Source organism: Anomaloglossus baeobatrachus, chromosome 1 (assembly GCF_048569485.1).
Source record: "Anomaloglossus baeobatrachus isolate aAnoBae1 chromosome 1, aAnoBae1.hap1, whole genome shotgun sequence".
Lineage (NCBI taxonomy): Eukaryota > Metazoa > Chordata > Amphibia > Anura > Aromobatidae > Anomaloglossus > Anomaloglossus baeobatrachus.
Genome location: NC_134353.1, coordinates 4,083,375 through 4,096,415, shown reverse-complemented (window position 1 = coordinate 4,096,415; position 13,041 = coordinate 4,083,375).

Sequence of the window (13,041 nt, the reverse complement as noted above, 5' to 3'; positions counted from 1 at the left end):
GTATGATGGTCTCCACGCACAGCATGATGGTCTCCACACACAGTATGATGGTCTCCATACACAGCATGATGGTCTCCACACACAGTATGATGGTCTCCACACACAGTATGATGGTCTCCACACACAGTATGATGGTCTCCACACACACAGTATGATGGTCTCCACAAACAGTATGATGGTCTCCACACACAGCATGATGGTCTCCACACACAGTATGATGGTCTCCACACACACAGTATGATGGTCTCCACAAACAGTATGATGTTCTCCACACACAGCATGATGGTCTCCACACACAGCATGATGGTCTCCACACACAGCATGGTGGTCTCCACACACAGTATGATGGTCTCCACGCACAGCATGATGGTCTCCACACACAGTATGATGGTCTCCATACACAGCATGATGGTCTCCACACACAGTATGATGGTCTCCACACACAGTATGATGGTCTCCACACACACAGTATGATGGTCTCCACACACAGTATGATGGTCTCCACACACAGCATGATGGTCTCCGCACACAGTATGATGGTCTCCACACACACAGTATGATGGTCTCCACACACAGTATGATGGTCTCCACACACAGCATGATGGTCTCCACACACAAAAGCAGTCTGATGCTCTCTCCACACACAGTATGATGGTCTCCACACACACACACACACACACACACACGCACACACACACACACACACACACAGTATGATGGTCTCCACACACAGTATAATGGTCTCCACACACACAGTATGATGGTCTCCACACACAGCATGATGGTTTCCACACACAGCATGATGGTCTCCACACACAGCATGATGGTCTCCACACACAGTATGATGGTCTCCACACACACAGTATGATGGTCTCCACACACAGTATGATGGTCTCCACACACAGTATGATGGTCTCCACACACAGCATGATGGTCTCCACACACAGCATGATGGTCTCCACACACAGTATGATGGTCTCCACACACAGCATGATGGTCTCCACACACAGCATGATGGTCTCCACACACAGTATGATGGTCTCCACACACAGTATGATGATCTCCACACACACAGTATGATCGGCTCCACACACAGCATGATGGTCTCCACACACACAGTATGATCGGCTCCACACACAGCATGATGGTCTCCACACACACAGTATGATGGTCTCCACACACAGTATGATGGTCTCCACACACAGCATGATGATCTCCACACACAAAAGCAGTCTGATGCTCTCTCCACACACAGTATGATGGTCTCCACACACACACACACACACACACACACACACACACGCACACACACACACACACGCACAGTATGATGGTCTCCACACACAGTATGATGGTCTCCACACAAAGTATGATGGTCTCCACACACAGTATGATGATCTCCACACACAGTATGATGGTCTCCACACAAAGTATGATGGTCTCCACACACAGTATGATGGTCTCCACACACAGTATGATGGTCTCCACACACAGTATGATGATCTCCACACAAAGTATGATGGTCTCCACACACAGTATGATGGTCTCCACACACAGTATGATGGTCTCCACACACAGTATGATGGTCTCCACACACAGTATGATGGTCTCCACACAAAGTATGATGGTCTCCACACACAGTATGATGATCTCCACACACACAGTATGATGGTCTCCACACACAGCATGATGGTCTCCACACACAGCATGATGGTCTCCACACACAGCATGATGGTCTCCACACACAGTATGATGGTCTCCACACACAGCATGATGGTCTCCACACACAGCATGATGGTCTCCACACACAGTATGATGGTCTCCACACACAGTATGATGATCTCCACACACACAGTATGATCGGCTCCACACACAGCATGATGGTCTCCACACACACAGTATGATCGGCTCCACACACAGCATGATGGTCTCCACACACACAGTATGATCGGCTCCACACACAGCATGATGGTCTCCACACACACAGTATGATCGGCTCCACACACAGCATGATGGTCTCCACACACAGTATGATGGTCTCCACACACAGCATGATGATCTCCACACACAAAAGCAGTCTGATGCTCTCTCCACACACAGTATGATGGTCTCCACACACACACACACACACACACACGCACACACACACACACACACAGTATGATGGTCTCCACACACACAGTATGATGGTCTCCACACACATTATGATGGTCTCCACACACAGTATGATGGTCTCCACACACAGTATGATGGTCTCCACACACACACACACACACACACACACACACACACACACACACACACACACACACACACACAGTATGATGGTCTCCACATACACAAGCAGTCTGATGCTGTCCCCACACACAGTATGATGGTCTCCACACACAGTATGATGGTCTCCACACACACAGTATTAAGGCTCTCTCCACACACAGTATGATGGTCTCCACACACAGTATGATGGTCTCCACACACACAGTATGATGGTCTCCACACACACAGTATGATGGTCTCCACACACACAGTATGATGGTCTCCACACACACACAGTATGATGGTCTCCACACACAGTATGATGGTCTCCACACACAGCATGATGGTCTCCACACACAAAAGCAGTCTGATGCTCTCTCCACACACAGTATGATGGTCTCCACACACAGTATGATGGTCTCCACACACACAGTATGATGGTCTCCACACACACAGTATGATGGTCTCCACACACACAGTATGATGGTCTCCACACACAGTATGATGGTCTCCACACACACAGTATGATGGTCTCCACACACAGCATGATGGTCTCCACACACAAAAGCAGTCTGATGCTCTCTCCACACACAGTATGATGGTCTCCACACACAGTATGATGGTCTCCACACACACAGTATGATGGTCTCCACACACAGTATGATGGTCTCCACACACACAGTATGATGGTCTCCACACACACAGTATGATGGTCTCCACACACACACAGTATGATGGTCTCCACACACACAGTATGATGGTCTCCACACACAGTATGATGGTCTCCACACACACAGTATGATGGTCTCCACACACACAGTATGATGGTCTCCACACACAGTATGATGGTCTCCACACACACAGTAGGATGGTCTCCACACACATTATGATGGTCTCCACACACAGTATGATGGTCTCCACACACAGTATGATGGTCTCCACACACAGTATGATGGTCTCCACACACACACACACACACACACACACACACACACACACAGTATGATGGTCTCCACATACACAAGCAGTCTGATGCTGTCCCCACACACAGTATGATGGTCTCCACACACAGTATGATGGTCTCCACACACACAGTATTAAGGCTCTCTCCACACACAGTATGATGGTCTCCACACACAGTATGATGGTCTCCACACACACAGTATGATGGTCTCCACACACACAGTATGATGGTCTCCACACACAGTATGATGGTCTCCACACACACACAGTATGATGGTCTCCACACACACAGTATGATGGTCTCCACACACAGTATGATGGTCTCCACACACAGTATGATGGTCTCCACACACAGTATGATGGTCTCCACACACACAGTATGATGGTCTCCATACACACAGTATGATGGTCTCCACACACAGTATGATGGTCTCCACACACACAGTATGATGGTCTCCACACACACAGTATGATGGTCTCCACACACAGTATGATGGTCTCCACACACACACAGTATGATGGTCTCCACACACACAGTATGATGGTCTCCACACACAGTATGATGGTCTCCACACACAGTATGATGGTCTCCACACACAGTATGATGGTCTCCACACACACAGTATGATGGTCTCCATACACACAGTATGATGGTCTCCACACACAGTATGATGGTCTCCACACACAGTATGATGGTCTCCACACACACAGTATGATGGTCTCCACACACAGTATGATTGTCTCCACACACACAGTATGATGGTCTCCACACACAGCATGATTGTCTCCACACACAGTATGATGGTCTCCACACACAGTATGATGGTCTCCACACACAGTATGATGGTCTCCACACACATACACACACACACACACACACACAGAGTATGATGGTCTCCACATACACAAGCAGTCTGATGCTCTCCCCACACACAGCATGATTGTCTCCACACACAGTATGATGGTCTCCACACACAGTATGATGGTCTCCACACACAGTATGATGGTCTCCACACACACACACACACACACACACACACACACAGTATGATGGTCTCCACACACAGTATAATGGTCTCCCCTCACAATATGATGATCTCCACACACAGTATGATGGTCTCCACACACACACACACACACACACACACACACGCACATGTGACGCCCTGGACAAGCCAGGGGTCACAGGTAATGACATCACCACACCCTACACCCCGGTTAGGCACATCAAAGCTAGACCCAAAAATCCTTGTTGCCTTCCTCCAGGGGCTGATGTTCACACCAGGGGGTGGGCCAGTCGGTTGGCCCCGCCCACCGAGGAGATCACAGCCCTGGAGGCGGGAAAAGAGACGAGATTAGTTGTGGACGAGGGAGTGTGAGGAGTAAAGTGGTAGTAGAGCAACTATCTGAGAGCGTCCGGGTGTGTGCCCCGGACAGAGACAGCAAGGTTAGCAGACGGCGGTGACCGTCTGCAGGAGTGGCCTATCGGAGTTGCCGTAAGGACCGTGGACGGGCGGTGGCCCGGCGGTACTGGACCGGTACACAAGGAGAAGCCAGCACCATTGGCAGGGGCCTTTCGGATCCCGGCAAGGCTTGGAGTCGCCGTGAATTTGCCAAATCCGTCAGTGAAGGGGACCTACGGGTTTCCAAACAACTAAGTCCCGATTGAAGGCAACAGTCCAACCGTATAAGAGAGACACCGCCACCGCCAAGGCACCAGTTTCTCAGGGCCAGCGCCTGCGGGCAAAGAGGGGCTCCTCCGGCCCATATCCAAGCCGGGGAGCGGGTTACCGGTGGGAACCCATTGGAACCAACAGAAGTACTAGGTGCAGGGAAAGAGACAGTCACCGTTAACTACCGGGGAAAAGCAACAGCAGCCATCCTTGGGAACCGTCTTTCCAGCGTGTGTTTTACCGAGAACTGTGTCATCGTCTCAGGCTGAGTGAGTACCACCGTGCCGTGCGGCACAGCGCTGCCCCCGCGACCCTGCACCTCACCAGGCCCCGCACCCGGCCTGCCATGCACCCCTACCCCATCACCGGGCCCCGGGACAACCAACCCCCTACCCACGGAGGGAAGAAATAACAACTCAGCTGCTCCCTGTCACCGCTCCCGGGATCCCCATAAAGAGCAGCGGTGGTGTCCACACAATCACCACAACCGTGGGTGGCGTCACGGACAATAAATCCCCAAAACCATTCCCCTTTTCACTCACGGGCGAGGAGCGCTGCTCGAGTCCCCAGGATCCGGCCCATCGCTCGAGCCACCGAGCAGCAGTGGCCGCAGCAGCAGCGGCAGCCGGACCCGAGCAGTGGAAGAGCGCAGCGTCCCCTCCTCCGCCCGCGACAACTTGGCGTCACGAACAGGATCTTACCGCTCTGCCGTTGGGTGGAGGTGCGCTTTGTTACCGCCGGAGGTGTCCGGCCGGAAAATTTCAGAAGCCGCCATCTTTGGCGCGAAAAGTTCCCGCTCGTGCGTCTCCTCGGGTAGTGGAGGCGCAAAGGCCAAAATCCCGTCCCGATAGAGGAGGAGCCGGAAAGAGGCTAAGGGGGACGAAATGGCGACTGGTCGCATGTAGCCACGGCTATAAAAGCAGAGACGCCAGGACTCTGCAGCAATACTGGGTTCCTGGAAGGCTCGATTGCCAAGATGCACAGTCCGACCGCCAACGAGGATGCTCCCGCACCCGGCACGGCGATGTGGCTGAGAGACCGGACTTCCCCGTTGAATAACCGTCTGCAAGCCCATATGCAGCTCCTCCTAGAGGAGTGGGAGACCGACATGGTGGACGTGGTGGCTGCTATGCGGAGACGCGAGGTGGAAGAGGATTTGGAGGAGCGGGTAAGAGACCCATGCCCCTGTATTCCCGAGGGATCGGCCACTGAGGCTGAGGAGCCCGGCCTGCATCCGCTCACCCTGCCTCTCTCCCCGCTACCCGTGTTAGCTGCTGCCGCCCCGCCACTAGGCCCGCTACCTGCCCAACCGGTAGCGATACCCTGCCAATCCGCCCCGGCGGACCAACCGGCTGCAGACGCTCAGGACGTCCCTGCTTCACTCCCGGGGGAACCGCTAGGACCGCGGCCCCTTAATGAAAAGGTGCCAGAAGTCCCGGCAGGGATTGCGCCAGACCCCGAGCCCGGGACCGTGGCATGGATGAAGGCCCGGGTGATTGAGTTCCACCAACGTCAACAGGATCAGATCTTCCGGATGATGGAGCAGTGGACCAACGAGGTGGAGATGCTGATTGCAACTGCTCCGATGTACGGGAGGGGAACAGATGTAACAGGGCCGACTGGTGACCCACGTCCCTATGTCCTACCAGGACCGGCCACTGCGGCTGAGGGGCCCGGCCTAGTCTCGACCTATGCATCACCCTTGCCGTTACTTATGGGGCGCCTCAGTGTAAATTCGCCTGACCTGCTACCCCGTGCTACTGCAGAAGGATCTGATATGCTGGATGCTGGAGGCCAGGAAGCTGTGGCAGCTGGCGGCAACCCGCCTGACGCAGATGCAAGTGATGGTGACTCCAGCGACTCCAGCTCTGGTGCTGAACCCGCCCTTGAAGGTGAGGAGGCAAGTGAGCGTCTCCGCTATGTGGGGGAACTGGTAGTTTATTACACCGCGCGTAATGGTGGGAATGGATACCGGGCGCCCATGTCACAGCAAGCCTGTCACTGCATGTGACTCGCCCACCCCAGGGCTATGGGACACCCGGTGCTGGGCCGGACTAGTCCGGAGGTAGTCAGTGGTGGCGGGGCCCGACTCCGTGGCCCTGGTGGGTGTCAGTTTAAATATGTGGCTGATGACTTGGTGATGAATAAAGTTTGTGTTCGTGACGCCACCTGTGGTATGCGGCTATAAAGCCGCCGCTGCTGTGTGAGGCCTCCGGGGTGATGATATGGCAGCAATGATGGTACTGCTCCCCACAGGTGGAGCAATGCCCGGGGCACTGTTGGTGCTCGTGAGAGTCTATAGTGTAATGGAAGGGTAAGCAGATAAAATAACAGAGACCACTCCAAGGGTGCAGTTTCAAGTTCTTTACTCACACGTCCTGGTAGGTGCACACTGGTGCCCTCAGACGACTGGAACCCACTGTCAGGGACCTCCGCCGTTTCTGGGTGATTCTTGGAGTAAATACCGGTACCCTTCTCTCTAAGGTGTCTCTGTCTTCCTAAGCCTAGCTCTTTTAGGATGAACCTGCTCGGCCTCCACTACAGCCTCCAGGCTGGGGGGTCACCTGTCGGATGATTGTCCCCTTTCTAGAGGTTCTGCGGTGGGCTGTGGCCCGGGGAGTTTACAACTTTCCCTGGACCTCGGTTTTTACTGTTTGGAGATGATTTTGCACTCCTCCGGTTTCTAGGGACCGTCCTCTGTTGCAGCTTGATCCCTCCACCGATGTTCCTGTGGAACAGGCCACCCCAGCTCTACAGCTATCCGTGGCCCTGGGATCCCTTCGTTCCCTGCTTGGTGTCATCTGGACCCTCTGAGTCCCAGGATCTTCACCAGGAAGCGTCTCTTTCTTCTTAGCTCCTGACTGACTTGGAGCTCTCTTTCCTTCTCTCCTCCTTGCCTGCCTCCTGCAGACCTCCTCCTCCTCCCCACTCTCTTTCTTCTGTTGCTTTCTCTGTGCGGACACTCTGAGCTCACAGAGCTCCTTTCTCTTTCACATCTACATGCTGTCTCCTCACTCTCTGAGGTAAACTGAAACTAACTTGACCTTCCTTTCTTTGTCTGCTCTCTGGTGGCTCCTCCCACCTCACCAGTTGCTAAGTTGTACCCTATAGGAGCAGGGATGGGTCTTACGGCCCCTCCCAGCATGCAGCATGGGAGGGTTACTGCCACTGTCCCTGGTCCCAGTATGTACCTAACAATGGGTGTTGTGTAGATTTACCAGGGGACCGGCGTTCACTCCTTTCCTCACCCAGAATGGGGCATCACACCGCTGGATGGGGTGCAATGTCCTGTGGCGACGGAAGCCTCAGGGGCGCCACACTCCCCCACCGCGAATCCCAGCACGTCCTCGGGCTGAAAAACAACAGAAAATGTGGAAAGAAACTGCAAAAACATTTTTACATGCATGTAACAAAAACAATAAAACTTTTCTTCCCTTTATGGGAGGCACAGATACTTGAAGGTTGGCAGCATGGGACTCACCCAGATCTAGGCCGGAGATGCTCTGCAGCAGGCTCGGCATCGCTGGTGTGGACTCTGGATGGACGTGGGCATCACCCCCACGCAGGCCTCGCTGCACAGACTTCTGCAGACTCCTCATGGCTGGGGGGTCACCTGTCGGATGATTGTCCCCTTTCTAGAGGTTCTGCGGTGGGCTGTGGCCCGGGGAGTTTACAACTTTCCCTGGACCTCGGTTTTTACTGTTTGGAGATGATTTTGCACTCCTCCGGTTTCTAGGGACTGTCCTCTGTTGCAGCTTGATCCCTCCACCGATGTTCCTGTGGAACAGGCCACCCCAGCTCTACAGCTATCCGTGGCCCTGGGATCCCTTCGTTCCCTGCTTGGTGTCATCTGGACCCTCTGAGTCCCAGGATCTTCACCAGGAAGCGTCTCTTTCTTCTTCTTAGCTCCTGACTGACTTGGAGCTCTCTTTCCTTCTCTCCTCCTTGCCTGCCTCCTGCAGACCTCCTCCTCCTCCCCACTCTCTTTCTTCTGTTGCTTTCTCTGTGCGGACACTCTGAGCTCACAGAGCTCCTTTCTCCTTTTCTCCTTTCTCTTACTGCCACTGTCCCTGGTCCCAGTATGTACCTAACAATGGGTGTTGTGTAGATTTACCAGGGGACCGGCGTTCACTCCTTTCCTCACCCAGAATGGGGCATCACACCGCTGGATGGGGTGCAATGTCCTGTGGCGACGGAAGCCTCAGGGGCGCCACACTCCCCCACCGCGAATCCCAGCACGTCCTCGGGCTGAAAAACAACAGAAAATGTGGAAAGAAACGGCAAAAACATTTTTACATGCATGTAACAAAAACAATAAAACTTTTCTTCCCTTTATGGGAGGCACAGATACTTGAAGGTTGCAAAACTTTCTTACAAAGAAACTCTATATGTGCACTTCCAGTCCATTGCACGGTTTGGGCACTTCCCCCATAATTCTGGTAGGGGGCACAACAGGTGCAACTTTATACATCTTGGCTACAACAAGTCCAGTAGCCTGGCAGTTCGTTCAGCTTTCTCAAGCTACAAAGGAAAAAACAAAACCAGCCACTAAGTCCAGTGGCCTGGTTACACAGGACACATTACACATTCACATTCACCGGGGACCACATTCCAGTTCCGTGGCCCGGTACACATAAACATGGGGGGTGACATCTTCAAAAAGTACAAGGGGCAGTAAGGCTGAAAAGGTGTCATCTTCAAAAAGCACATTAGGGCAGCACAAAAGGGACATCTTCACAAAGAATGAGGGGCAGACAGGGGCTATGTACAGTTCAGCATCTTCTTTTCCTTTTCTTAATTGCAGAGTTCATGCTGCGGCAGGGCCCTGGACAGCATGCAGGCCGTGCTCAGACTGGTCTGAGTCCCTTGGCCCTGTTCTGCAGCCGTTGCGGGGCTGCTGCGGGGTGATGGTATCAGAGCTGCGTCCCTGTCTTTGCGGGCCGCGCCTGGCATGGCGGCGGCCTGGATTGGAGTCGCTGCTGTGACCGGTTCTTGACGGGCCGCACCTGGCATGGCTGCGGCCTGGGCTTGGCGGCCCGCACCTGCGGGGTGGATTAACGTTGCCGCTGCGGCGGGATCTTGTTTGGCCGAGCGGCGTATCACTGCTGGGGCCTGAGCTAGACGGGCTGGGCTTGGCGTCGCTGCTGCGGCGTGGATGGGCGTCACTCCGGCGGCGAAATCTTGGCAAGCCGCACCTGGCGTGGCTGCGGCCTGGATCGGTGTCGCCGTGCCGGGCGTCTCTCCAGGGACCGCGGGCATGGCAGCGGGGGTTGGGGCACTCGCGCCGGGCGTCTCTCCAGGGACCGCGGGCATGGCAGCGGGGGTTGGGGCACTCGCGCCGGCAGGGGCAGCATGGGACTCACCCAGATCTAGGCCGGAGATGCTCTGCAGCAGGCTCGGCATCGCTGGTGTGGACTCTGGATGGACGTGGGCATCACCCCCACGCAGGCCTCGCTGCACAGACTTCTGCAGACTCCTCATGGCCAGCACCATCTCCTTCCCCCACACGGCTGTCTCCCATCTGCTCTGTTTCTTCATCCCGTCAGCCATCCTTCCGACCTCAGCCTCCAGCTCAGCGGTGGTCACAGGCCTGATCCAGGTGAGCTACCCCTGGCCTCCGCTTACAGGAGCCATTTTCTCTCTTCCTCCAGACAGCAGCATTAACTGCCTGTCAGTTTCTTAGCGCGCCATTTTTCTCTCCTCCGCTCTCCATAGCGGGCACTGCTTCGCGCTCTTTCTCTAGACAAGGGGGCGGAGCTTCTTTTCGCGCTCTTTCTACAGGCACGCCCCGCTTCTTCCCGCGCTCAGCAGCGCTAATGGCGGCGGTTTTCACAGTAAAACACACAGTTTTGTCACACGGTTCTTCAGGCGCACAGTACCCGGTGGGACCGGGCACGAAATCCTGTTTGTGACGCCAAAATTTGACTCGCCCACCCCAGGGCTATGGGACACCCGGTGCTGGGCCGGACTAGTCCGGAGGTAGTCAGTGGTGGCGGGGCCCGACTCCGTGGCCCTGGTGGGTGTCAGTTTAAATATGTGGCTGATGACTTGGTGATGAATAAAGTTTGTGTTTGTGACGCCACCTGTGGTATGCGGCTATTAAGCCGCCGCTGCTGTGTAAGGCCTCCGGGGTGATGATATGGCAGCAATGGTGGTACTGCTCCCCACAGGTGGAGCAATGCCCGGGGCACTGTTGGTGCTCGTGAGAGTCTATAGTGTAATGGAAGGCTAAGCAGATAAAATAACAGAGACCACTCCAAGGGTGCAGTTTCAAGTTCTTTACTCACACGTCCTGGTAGGTGCACACTGGTGCCCTCAGACGACTGGAACCCACTGTCAGGGACCTCCGCCGTTTCTGGGTGATTCTTGGAATAAATACCGGTACCCTTCTCTCTAAGGTGTCTCTGTCTTCCGCTGTCTTCCTAAGCCTAGCTCTTTTAGGATGAACCTGCTCGGCCTCCACTACAGCCTCCAGGCTGGGGGGTCACCTGTCGGATGATTGTCCCCTTTCTAGAGGTTCTGCGGTGGGCTGTGGCCCGGGGAGTTTACAACTTTCCCTGGACCTCGGTTTTTACTGTTTGGAGATGATTTTGCACTCCTCCGGTTTCTAGGGACCGTCCTCTGTTGCAGCTTGATCCCTCCACCGATGTTCCTGTGGAACAGGCCACCCCAGCTCTACAGCTATCCGTGGCCCTGGGATCCCTTCGTTCCCTGCTTGGTGTCACCTGGACCCTCTGAGTCCCAGGATCTTCACCAGGAAGCGTCACTTTCTTCTTCTTAGCTCCTGACTGACTTGGAGCTCTCTTTCCTTCTCTCCTCCTTGCCTGCCTCCTGCAGACCTCCTCCTCCTTCCCCACTCTCTCTCTGACTTCTGTTGCTTTCTCTGTGCGGACACTCTGAGCTCACAGAGCTCCTTTCTCTTTCACAGCGACATGCTGTCTCCTCACTCTCTGAGGTAAACTGAAACTAACTTGACCTTCCTTTCTCTATCTGCTCTCTGGTGGCTCCTCCCACCTCCCCAGTTGCTAAGCTGTACCCTATAGGAGCAGGGATGGGTCTTACGGCCCCTCCCAGCATGCAGCATGGGAGGGTTACTGCCACTGTCCCTGGTCCCAGTATGTACCTAACAATGGGTGTTGTGTAGATTTACCAGGGGACCGGCGTTCACTCCTTTCCTTACCCAGAATGGGGCATCACACCGCTGGATGGGGTGCAATGTCCTGTGGCGACGGAAGCCTCAGGGGTGCCACACATGTTTGATATGCTGGTGGCAGAGGACCCAGCAGACACAGAAGAGTCACAGTAAGGGCAGCGGAGCACCGTTGTCACCATCCCCGTTGGGACCACCTGAATGTGTTTAAAAGTTTGAAAATGAAAATGATTAACCGAAGTTAACCTGATTGTCTGCTTGATTGAACCGGTCGTTGCCGACACCGTCTGAAGTTGCGTAAGGGACTCCTTACGGACAAGCCCGTGAACTTGCAGGGCAACCACAAACTTGTGGGATGTAAATAAAAATGTTGTTGCAGCTTCCACCGTTGCCGCCTCCGGAGAGGCAGATTGGAGGAAGGGCCCGCAGTGGAGCAGGCTGGGGCCCAGCCACCACAGGAACCGGTGGCAATCCTCTGGGGGTTTCAGGGGTTCCCCATGGGCGTGGGTCCACTGGAAAGGACAGAACCCGCTCGGGCAGCTTGTGCAGGACTGGGGTCAAGGGGTGCTGCCTGTTTTCTTAGGGGCAGCATCAGGGCCAGGTTGGTGGGGTGGGAGAGAGCGGAAGCCGTAACCGTTTGAAACCGTTGAAACCGTTTAAGTAAAAGTGCCTCCCGTTGAGGGATGAAGTTAGTATAATTGTATGTCTGTTACCGTTTTACATTTTTATATTTTTACAGTTAAAAAAAGAAAAAGAAAACCGGTGTTGGACGGGCAGCCAGCGGACGGTCTGCATTTTGCTAAGGAGGAATGTTACGCCCTGGACAAGCCAGGGGTCACAGGTAATGACATCACCACACCCTACACCCCGGTTAGGCACATCAAAGCTAGACCCAAAAATCCTTGTTGCCTTCCTCCAGGGGCTGATGTTCACACCAGGGGGTGGGCCAGGCGGTTGGCCCCACCCACCAAGGAGATCACAGCCCTGGAGGCGGGAAAA